The 12417-nt window shown below is 36.4% G+C and overlaps 1 protein-coding gene across 2 annotated transcripts in view; it reads right to left on the bottom strand.

Moving 5' to 3' along the window:
- FMN2 (formin 2) overlaps window positions 1-12417 on the bottom strand; it is a 393129-nt gene that overhangs the window by 158256 nt on the left and 222456 nt on the right. The window lies entirely within an intron of this gene.

Genomic DNA, 12417 nt, shown 5'->3' with positions numbered 1-12417 from the left:
AGTAAAGGTAAACATAGATCATCTATATTACTCAAATGGTGGTGAAAAATCACTTTTGTTTCTAGTACAAAAGTTGAAAGACAAATGTATTAAAAGTAACTATAAATAAAAATATAGTAAATAGACAATAGAAATTTACATAAATTGAGAAATCAATAACATACAACATGGGAGGCAGGGATGTAAAAGTGTAGGGTTTTTATACACAAGTAAAGTTAAATTGCTATCAGCATAAAATCAACTGTAATAACTATAGGATATTTTATGTAACCTCATGTAACCACAAAGAAGGTACTTACAGAAGTTGCACAAAAGAAGCAGAGAAAACAATTATAGCATATGAATAAGAAACAAACAAAAAACAACAATGAAACACTAAGGAAAAGAGAAAGAGAAAAGACTGACAAAAGAACTACAAAGCAAACAGAAAACAACTGACCAAATGGGTAACAAATACCTCCTTACCTATAATTACTTCAAATGTAAATGGTTTAAACTTACCAATGAAAAACATAGAGCGGCTGAATGGCTTAGAAAACAAGATGTAAATATGTGGCATCTATAACAGACTCACCTTTAGATTTAGGGAAACACACAGGCTGAAAGTTAAGTGGATGGAAAAAGATATTCCATGCATTTGCAAACCAGCGAAGGAGGGTATAGTTACATCAGACAAAATAGTCTTTAAGTCAAAAACTATTATAAGAGACAAAGAAGGTCATTATGTAATGATAAAAGGATAACATTATAAATATATATGCCCCCAATATCAGAGCACCTAAATATACAAAGCAGACATTGACAGATCTGAAGAGAGAAATAAATAGCAATACAATTAAGAGAAGGAAACTTCAATATCCCACTATCAATGATGGATAGATAGACAGAAAATCAATAAACAAACACTGGACATGATTAACACCTCTGACCAAATGGACCAAACAAACACATATAAAATTTTTAACCCAACAAAAATGGACTATACATCGAGATGTCAAGCACACACACAACATTCTCCAGGACAGATCACATGTAGAGTTCACAAAACAAATGTTTAGAGACATAAGAAGACTGAATTCATACCAAGTATCTTTTCTGATCACAATGGAATGAAACTAGAAATCAGTAGCCGAAGGAAAACTAGGACATTCATGAAAGGTGTAAATTAAACCAGACACTTTTGACCAACAAATGGTTCAAATAAGAAATCAAAGGGGAAATTAGAAAATGTCTTGAGACAAATGAAAATGAAAATACAACATATCAAAAGTTATGGAATGCAGCAAAGGCAGTAGTGAAATGGAAGTTTATAGCAATAAACACCTATATTAAAAAAGAAGAAATAAACAACCTAACTTCACACATCAAGGAATAAGCTACAAAAGAACAAACTACATCCAAAGTTAGTAGAAAAAGAGAGATAATAAAAATTACAGCAGAAATAAAATAAAGAATGGAAAATCAATAGAAAAAAATCAATGAAACTAAGAGATTTTTTAAAAGATAACCAAATTAACAAAGCTTTAGGTAGAATAACTAAGAAAAAAAGAGAAGACTCAAATAAATACAATCATAAGTGAAAAAGAAGATATCACAACTGATACCACAAAAAGGATCATGAGACAACTAGGAAAAATTGTAAGCCAACAAAATGGATAACCTAGAAAAAAAAAATAGTAACTTCCTAGGAACATACATACTAACACTGCATCAAAAAGATAAAGTCTAGGGGCACCTGGGTGGCTCAGTCGGTTGAGCATCGACTTTGGCTCAGGTCATTATCTCATGGCTCGTGAGTTGAAGCCCCACATTGGGCTCTGTGCTAACAGCTCAGAGCCGGGAGCCTGCTTCAGATTCTATGTCCCCCTCCCCCCTGCCCCTCCCCTTGTCATGCTCTGTCTCTCTCTCTCACGTGCGAGCTCTCAAAAATAATAAATGTTAAAACAATTAAAAAAAATTGGAGCACCTGGGTGGCTCAGTTGGTTAGGTGTCCAACTTCAACTCAGGTCATGATTTCACAGTTTGTGGGTTCGAGCCCCACATTGGGCTCTGTGCTGACAGCAGGGATCTTGAAGCCTGCTTTGGATTCTGTGTGAGTGGGAAGGAAGGAGAGAGGAAAGGAAGGAAGAAGGAAGGAAGGAAGGGGGGAAGGAAGGAAGGAGGGAAGGAAGGAAAGAAGGAAGGAAAGAGGGAGGAAGGGAAGGAAGGAAGGAAAAGAGAGAAAAGGAAGGAAGGAAGAAAGGGCATCCAAATTGGGAAGGAAGAAGTAAAATTGTTTTTTTTTTAAGATGATATGATCTTATATAGAGAAAACCCTAAAGATTCCACAAAACACCTGCTAGAACTAATAAATGAAATCCATGAGGTTTCAGGACACAAAATCAACAAAAACGTCAGTTGTGCTTCTATACACTAATGATGAACTATTTGAAGAGGAAATTAAGAAAAAAATCCTATCTATAATAATACCAAAAAGAATAAAATATTTAGGCATAAACTTAATTAAGGAAGTAAAAGACTTGTACACCATAAACTATAAAATATTGATGAAAGAGATTAAAATGACACAAATAGAAAGACATTCTATGTTCACGAATTAGAAGACTAAATATTGTTGAGATGTTGATACTGCCCAAAACCATCTACAGATTCAATGCAAAATCCCAACTGACTTTTTAAAAATTTTATTTTAATGTTTATTTTTGAAAGAGAGACAGAGTGCAAGTGGGGGAGGGCCAGAGAAAGAGGAAGACAGAACTTGAAGCAGGCTGGAGGCTCTGAGCTGTCACCACAAAGCCCGATGCATGGCTTGAACTCACGAACGGCAAGATCATGACCTGAGCCAAAGTCAGACACTTAATTGACTGAGCCACCCAGGCACCCCCGCAACTCGCTTATTTTTAAAATAGGAAAAACAAATTTAAAATTCAACTGGAACTCTAAAAGACCCCAGAGATAAAACAACCTTGAAAATGAAGAACCAATCTGGAGGCAAAACACTTCCTTATTTCAAATTATATTACAAGGCTACAGTAATGAAAACAGTATAGGATTGGCATAAAGACAGATATATAGGGGCGCCTGGGTGGCGCAGTCGGTTAAGCGTCCGACTTCAGCCAGGTCACGATCTCACGGTCTGTGAGTTCGAGCCCCGCGTCAGGCTCTGGGCTGATGGATCAGAGCCTGGAGCCTGTTTCCGATTCTGTGTCTCCCTCTCTCTCTGCCCCTCCCCCGTTCATGCTCTGTCTCTCTCTGTCTCAAAAATAAATAAACGTTGAAAAAAAAAGACAGATATATAGAGCAATGGAACAGAATAGAGAGCACAGAAATAAATCCAAACATATATAATCAATTGATCTTCAACCATGGTGCCAACAATACATAATAGAGAAAGCCTCTTCAACAAATGGCGTTGGAAAATGGGATATCCACATGCAAAAATATGAAATTGGACTCATATCTTACACCATACACAAAAATTAACTCAAAATGAACCAGAGACGTAAGTATAAGACCAGAAACTATAAAACTCCTAGAACACAGGAACACATAGGGAAATGATTCATGACATTGGTCATGGCAAGGATATTGAAGATATGGCAACAAGAGCAAAAATAGACAAGTGGGACTACAATATTTGCAAACCATGTAACTGTTATAGGATTAATTTTCAAAATGCATAAGGAACTCCCATAACTCAAGAACAAAGAGAGAGAGAGAGAAACCTAATAAAATGGTTACAAAATATACTAAAGACTTGAATGGACATTTCCCCCTAATTAGACATATAATCAACCAACAGGTATATGAGCAGATGCACAATATCACCAGTCATCAGAAAATGCAAATCAAAACCACAATGAGATATTATCTCACACCTGTTAGGATGGTTATTATCAAACTAAAAAGAAAACAAACAAAAAACAAAACACAAGGGCAGTAAGTGTTGATGAGGATATGGAGAAACTGGAACCTTTGTATACTATTGGTTGGAATGCAAAATGGTGCAGCTGCTAGGGAAAACAGTTTGGTGGGCCCTCAAAAAAATAAAAATAGAACTACCATATAACCCAGGAATTTAAAAGAATTGAAATTCAGTTCTCAAAAGAGATGGTGTATTCCTGTATTCACTGCAGCACTATTCACAACAGCCAAGATATGAAAACAACTTGAATGTCCATCGATGGAAGAATAGATGGAAGAATTAAAAGTATGGTATATTCATACAGTGGAAAATATTCAGTCTTTAAGAAAGAAGGAAATCCTACAGTAACCTTGAGGTTGGATGGACCTTGAGGATAGTTAAATAAGGCTTAGTTAAATGCTTAGTTAAATAAGGCTGTCATAGAAGAATAAATACTGTAGGACAGCAATTATTGGAGATACCGAAGAAGAAATGATGGAATGGTTGTTGCCAGGGGCTGAGGGCAGTGGAAAATGGGGAGTTGCTAAGCAATATATGTAAAATTTCATGTACGCAAGATGAAAAAATTCTAGAAATGTGCTGTACAATATTTTTTCTACAAATAATCATATTATATTGTACACCTAAAAACCTGGTTAGGACTCATGTTAAATGTTCTTATCACAATTGAAAAAAAAAAGAGGAACAAAGGGAAAGTTTCAGAAATGCAAAAAATGTTAGTAAGTATAAAAGACTATATTGGAGTTCCTTAAATATATATAACTATTTGAACCAAAAATTACACCAATGTTTCATGGAGTTGCATATTATCTCATAAATTTTACTCATTTTACAACGAAAGCATTAAATATGCAGGAGAGACAGTAAAAAGCCCTATATGGTGTCATCAAGGCTTCTACATTTTATAATATTAACTCCAGGTAATCAGAGTGTCAAAGTTTAGAATTGCTAGAGCAACAAGTAAAAAATACGTAACACAACAAAGTATAGCTAAAAAACCGACAGAAATAAAATGAGAAACAAAGGAAAAAACATGTATTTAATCTTAAATAAGGTAGAAAGGGGAAACCAGAGTGACAAGTGAAGAGACAAACAAAAAATTATAGAACTAAATCCAACCGTGACAATAATTATACTAAATGTTAACAGTTCAAATGTTCCGAGAAGGAAAGAGTATCAGAGCGGATAAAAAAACAGGATCAAAATCTTACTACCTATAAGACATTCTAACATAAGCAACTGTAACATAAAGACACAGGTAGGTTGGAAGTACATGGATAGATTAAGAAAAAACATGTAAACAGTAAGTATCAGAATAGTAGAACGGCTATTTAAGTATCCATTAAAAAACAAAACCAGGGGCGCAGCTCACGATCTCACGGTCCGTGAGTTCGAGCCCCGCGTCGGGCTCTGGGCTGACGGCTCGGAGCCTGGAGCCTGGAGCCTGTTTCCGATTCTGTGTCTCCCTTCTCTCTGCCCCTCCCCCGTTCATGCTCTGTCTCTGTCCCCCAAAAAATAAATAAACGTTAAAAAAAAAAAATTAAAAAAAAAAAAAAACGAAACCAAAAAAACCCTTCAAGACAAAGAGTATTACCAGAGTGAAGAATTTCATAATGATAAATGCGACAGAAAGATACAGTTCTAAATGTGTTTGGGTCTGATGAGAAAGCCTCCAAATACAGGATACAAAAATTGACAGAATTAAAAGGAAAAATTAAAAATTCCACAATTCTCTTGAAATGTCCTCAAGTCCCTGGCTAACCTTGGCCGCTGCCTGCTCCCACAGTTCTCTTCCTGCCCATTCCTTCCAAAATTCTTTACTCACAGGTACTTTCTTCTCCCGTTGGCTGACTCCTCTTTCGTGCTTCCCGACCTTGGCACACACTGTTGTCTCTACCTAGAACACTTTCAGGGCACTTGTTGGGATGAGCACGGGGTGTCATGTGGAAGAGGTGAATCACTGGGTTCTATTCCTGAAGCCAAGACTACGCTGTATGATAACTAACTTGAATTAAATAAGCAAACAAACAAATACGATTTTTTTAAGACAAGAGAGAACACTCTCATATCCTTTTTGGATGACTCCTACTTGCATTCCAAATGTCCCTTCCTCAGAGATGATTTCCCTGCTGCTACTATGCTTTCAGAGACCATGTGTAGTTGTACTTCCCTGGCTTTCCTTCTCCCTCTCTGGTTATGTGTTATGTGTGTACATGAGCAAGAGGGAGACATCATTCATTAAAACTGGAGTAGTCAGAGCACAGAAGCCACTCCTGCTGAGCACTGATTGTAGTACAGTGCCTGACATTTAGTTAGCATTCTGTAAATATTTTTTCATCAAATAAATAATGAAGGAAAGGGAATGTGTTATTTATTTCTCTGCCTTTTATTTATTTGACTTTTTTTATGTTTTATTTTATCTATTCATTTTTTAAGTATGAAATTTATTGTCACCTTGGTCTCCATACAACACCCAGTGCTCATCCCAAAAGGTTCTCTGTCTTTCTTTTAAATTTGAGGGACAAACTGAGCATGCTTTGACAAAGGAGAGCTGGGGAAAGAAGCAAGCACAGAATGAGAACAGCTCACTGGCTGGAACATAGGATGATACAAAGATAGTCACAGAATTTTTTGCATAAAGTGATAGTGACGAAGAAAGATTGCTGCATATGAATCAGATGGCTTAATCTCCATATATATATATATATATATATATATATATATATATATATATATGTATATATGTGTGTGAGTTAGGAAGATGGGAGTGTGCAGGGGAAAGGAGCTGGAGTCACAAACAGCCTGAATAATTTACTGTACTCTTTCAAAGAACTCACTCACTCATCATTCATTCCACACCATTAAAGAACATAGAGAAGATATACAATTTCTACTCTAGTTACATGGGGTTACTGGGCTGTCCTCATCTGATATAGCATAGATAAAAATAGGTAGAATTCTAGGCACCTTGGGAATAGTAATTTCATTGGTTTCATGTAGTTGGAAGTACAACTTCTGGGGATGCCCTTGTGTGATTTAGGATAGGAGAGGAGGGACAGAATATTAATGCACATTCATATCATGTCATGCTTAATAAAACTGTAGCATATTTTAATCTAGCTATGACACAGTTGAAAACTTTGAGGAGAGTCTGTAGGAAGTAGGAAGGACTCCCAACAAGGTACACTAGAGATGTTCATTATGCTGTCTTATTTTTATCAGTCACCTGTAAACATATTGGCTACTAGCAACTGAAAAAATTGTTCTGCACTGTGCACTAAAAAATAAACTATAGGGGCTCCTGGGTGGCTCCGTCAGTTGAGCATCCGACTTGGTTTTGGCTCAGGTCATGATCTTGTGGTATTGTGAGTTCAAGCTCCATGTCAGGTTCTGTGCTGGCAGCATGGAGCTTACTTGGGAATCTCTCTCACCCTCTCTCCCTGCCTTCCCCCCACTCGTGCGGTCTCTGTATTTCTCAAACAAATAAATAAACTTTAAAAAGGTTATAAAAAAACAAACTGTAGCTGGTTCTATGGTCTTGGGTTCATCTTGGCTTCACTGAAGTACGTATTATTTAGTATCAACTGGCAAAAGAAAGCCCAAGCTTCTTGTTAGTCTACTGGACACTCAAAAGTCTCAAGGGAAGAGTTTCTCTAGCAATTCCAAGGGAATTCAAGGGATTCTTGAGGCCATAATCTCTAAAATTATGCCAAGAAACAAACATGCTCCGTTTTCCCCACAACAGAATGTCACTATTTTAATTCAGTTATTGAAAAATTACACACAACCTAATGAAATATTTCTGGTATAGTAATGGTTAACCTTATCCATGCAGTAATTCTGAATCTTTGAAGAAATATTTCTGAAATCATATTTTTAAGAAAGCTACCTAAAAAGCACAGCATTTGAAATACAATGACATAAACCATTTTCACCTCCTTCAATTATAAGACCATACTAAGAACAAAAAGAGGCCATTCTTTAATTAATTAGTAGTTATTATGAATATTATATATAAACCATTAAGCTAAAGATGGAGTATAAAAATCCTACTAAATAATTTATAGGTCAGTTGAAAGGTCACACGCACATATAATGGTAATACAAAGCAAAAAAAAAAAAAAAAAAAAACAAGAGGTAAGTGCCCAAGGGAAGGAAGACAAAAAGCACTACAAGATTTCAAAGAAAGATGTCCCAAATATAAAGGAAATTATTGGAATAACTGACAAAATTTTACTGCGATCTGAGGATTAGATGATAGTAATATTCCAGCATTAATTTCCTAATGTTGATGGTTGCCTAATGTTTCAAGGTATGTTTATTTGTAGGTAATATGCACCAAAGTTCAGGAATAATAGGGCCTAATATTGGCAATTTATTTGCAAACAATGCAAAAGAAAAAAAGTTTGCTGCACCACATTGGCAACTTTATTGTATCTTTGAGATTGTTTTAAAAGCTAAAACAAATTTTAAAATGATTGAGAGTAAAGTAGTATAATTCTGAAAATTATAACTTTTAATTTAAACACTATTCTCTATTAATTCATGTTGCCTGTACACATACAGGTATTTATTCTTCTTCACTTGGCAAAATCTTGACACCCTTGACTAAAAAGGTCCAGTTTTACTCTAATTTACAAGGCACACAACTTTGTTGCCCTCAATCTTACCAGCCTCAGAGGCAATCTTCTGCAATTTGACATTCATAGTTCTATGCCTACACTTACTTTTATTTTTAAGAAAAATTAAGCGTAATAATATTGAGTGGTCTAGAAAACTCTTCTACATTCATTTGATGGTGTCAAAAGTTGATATTGTTATTACGAATTGTTAGGAACCCCATTTAGAAATGAGAGTATGGAAACTGAAGAACAAAGGCATAGATCTGTGTAATTGTGGTGCTGCAACCTGAACAGAATTCCTCTGAGTTTTTTTTATCCCATCTTTTCCACCACCCAGTGCTGTCTCTGGTCTTCCTGAAGGCTCTGTTCAGTGATCACCATGAGTCAGGAAATTCTGTGCTTAGAGCACATTCCTTAGGAGAGGTGAGCAAGTGTCAACTGAGCTCTGAGTTGTGAGAACCTTGCTGTGTTTCAATTTCCTAGAAAGGGTTAGATAACAATAGTATTTCTTCCTCATAAGTCACAGGTAAGGCATTTAGAGGATTTAATGAATTAATATATGTAAGGGACTTGAAACAATGGTTGGTGCATAATAGACATTAAACTATTACTATTTCTAAAAATTCAGGGAATTTTAGGAGCCTAAACAACTGAACAGAAGGGATTTGAACAAATACATTTTGCATGAATAGGGAATATGTATTATATCTCAAATTAGGGGCAGTTCCTTGCTGTTATAGGCATATTCATTCACTAAATGTGGAGGACTTCAATACTGCTATGTATTACTCAAAAGAGCACAGATTTTGGGGGCACCTGGGTGGCTCAGTTGGTTAAGTGTCCGACTTTGGCTCAGGTCATGATCTCACGGTTCGTGGGTTCGAGCCCCATGTCGGGCCCTGTGCTGACAGCTCAGAGCCTGGAGCCTGCTTTGGATTACAGAATCTCCCTCTCTCTCCGCTCCTCCCCCACTCATGCCCTGTCTCTCTCTCTCTCTCTCAAAAATAAATAAACATTAAAAAATTTTAAAAAAGAGCACATATTTTTGCCTCAGCATTTATCCCTAGAAAACTGAAAACACTTATATATAAATAGGTCTCTAGTAGTCTTTCTTTAATGACCCAGAATTCTTAAACTAGAAACATTTTAAATCTTCCTTTACCCTTTTCAAATTGTCAACCATACTTTTTATATCTAGCAGGTTACAGTAAATTATGACTGGGCTACTGGACCCCACTGGAAAGAACAACTAATTATTTTGCACATGATCCTCTTAGGTTACTAAAGAAATGAATATAACACAAATGGATGTTCAATACAGATCGTTTTTTCCAGTGGGTATCAATCCGTTTGAACACGAAAACTGGATCTGAAAACCATATGATAGCCCAAAAGAGGTTTTTCCATTCATTAATTCATATAAACTTTATGCAACATTTACTAAATACTTTCTATGTGCCCAGTATTCCTTAACTCTAGATGCTGGGGATATTGCCATAGATAAAACAAATATTTCTCCCTCTTTGTACTTTAGTGGAAGTTAACCAGGACTTAGTATGAGTTCTATTATTAGCATGAATATCTATTATTTATAATGGATTCTTTAAGCTCCTTACCATAGATGGCTAGCAAAGAAATCTAGCCTTTTACTACTTGAACTGGTATTACTGTGAACCATCCCCACCACTGCGTTTTCCTGACGTACTGGAAGCCTAAACCATTGTTTGACAACAACAACAAAGAGAAAACCACAAATTTAACCAATTCTAGCTAGTATTCCTTCAACTTTCAGGAAGTATGATAATGAGAAATTAGACACAAATTCTGAATGGCTATCTAGTTTGTTCAGAGTCAGAAATTTCTATTTCATGAAATTAATTTGCTCTGAAAGGCTAAAAACTCAAATAAAATACTCCAAATCACTGCAAATTAAACTTCCCTCATAAATATAGTTGTTCCCAATTTCTGTATTTTTCTGTATATATTTCTGCATCATGGATACACCAGGTTAAGACATTCGTGTGTCTTAATATAATATACACAACACATACATATACATACATATATATTATGTATATATGTAAGCACTTATATATACACATATGCAATGTATGTATAAGAAAAACAGTTAAATATATATGAACATCATGCACCATTAGGATCTGCTGAAGAAATTACTTTCTCTGGTATTCCCACATTTCTTCCATATGGCTCTCCTGGTTGGGAAAGAGTTGGCATCAAAGATTCAAGAGAAATGAAAACTCCGTACCTCTAAATGGATATGTTTTGGGGCGCCTGGGTGGCTCAGTCGGTTAAGCGTCCGACTGCGGCTCAGGTCATGATCTCACGGTCCGTGAGTTCGAGCCCCCGCGTCGGGCTCTGCGCTGACAGCTCAGAGCCTGGAGCCTGCTTCAGATTCTGTGTCTCCCTCTCTCTCTGACCCTCCCCCGTTCATGCTCTGTCTCTCTCTGTCTCAAAAATAAATAAACATTAAAAAAAAATTTAAATGATATGTTTTACGTACCCATTTCACTGGGACACTAATATACTAAATACATGATTAATTTTTTCCAGTTTTCCATCACATAGAGACAACTACATAATCAACCAATTTTTTAAAATATTTAAAAAAAAATTTAGAGAGAGAGCATGTGCACAAATGGAGGAGAAGGGCGGAAAGAGAGAGAGAGAGAGAGAGAGAGAGAGAGAGAGAGAGAGAGAATCCCAAGCAGGCTCCACACTCAGCTCAGCACTGAGCTCAATATGGTGCTTGATCCCACAACCACAAAATCATGACCTGAGCTGAAGTCAAGAGTTGGATGCTTAACCAAATAAGTCACCCAGGCACCCCATATAATCAACTATTCCAACTTCCCCTCTCAGTCTTCATTAATGACTCATTCTAACTGAGCACCTATGATCATTGTGCTGACCAGGTACCAACTCTACACTTGATCAATAGATTCTATGCAATGGACCATAAGAAATATTTTCTCTTACAAAGGTCTAAATTTTATAGGGGAAACCACATATAAATATGTTTAAAACACAGATCGAAAACACTGTTCCCAAGGGGGGTGGTCAGGGAAGAAGTCTGCATCCTGTTCACTATGTATATCTTTCAGAGCCAGGAATTCTTTGACTTGGGGCTGAGAAGTCAAGGACCAACTAAGGTCATGCCCCTAAAGAGAACAGAGGCTGAAATACCAGGCACATCATAGGCAAGAGAAAGAACAAAATGAATAAAAAGAGCCCAAAGATACCAGGTATAAAATAGGGCCACACTGAGACTTTCTCCTAAATATATATAGTTCTAGAACTATATATTTCTATAGTAGTATATTTATAATACATACATATAGCTCCTCAGAAGCACTGTAAAGGCCCTGATAAGAAAAGCACTTTCTTACTATGTGAATCAGTGTTATTTAATGTCATGCCCCAGCTAAAGCCATTTCATGTTTCACCACCTAGACTGCACTTCCCAAAGGCACAGACTGTATCACGCTATAGTCCTACTTCTCTGATTCCTTACTGTTTTTTCCTGCCAACATAACAAAAAGTGCTCCTGGAAGAAAGCTTGAATGTTCCGCCACTTGGTGAATCAAACCACGCAGTTAGGAGAAACAGACTCAAATGAATTATACCCCAGCTATACCACATTAGCTATGGGATTTTGAACAAGTCATTTGACCAGCTATACCTAAATTTCCTTATATGTAAAGTGGGGATAATAATAATACCTACCCAGAGTTTTCATGTGAAGATTAACTAAATTAGTGCACAGCAATGCTCAGCTCAAATTAACCTCTATGTAAGTACTGACTATTATATTTCAAAAGAGGGAATGTGAATGGCCTCACACGCAAC

The sequence above is a fragment of the Acinonyx jubatus genome, chromosome E4 (assembly GCF_027475565.1).
Source record: "Acinonyx jubatus isolate Ajub_Pintada_27869175 chromosome E4, VMU_Ajub_asm_v1.0, whole genome shotgun sequence".
Classification (NCBI taxonomy): Eukaryota; Metazoa; Chordata; class Mammalia; order Carnivora; family Felidae; genus Acinonyx; species Acinonyx jubatus.
Note: the sequence above shows the minus strand (reverse complement) of the source record. Positions and strands in the feature narration are given on the sequence as shown.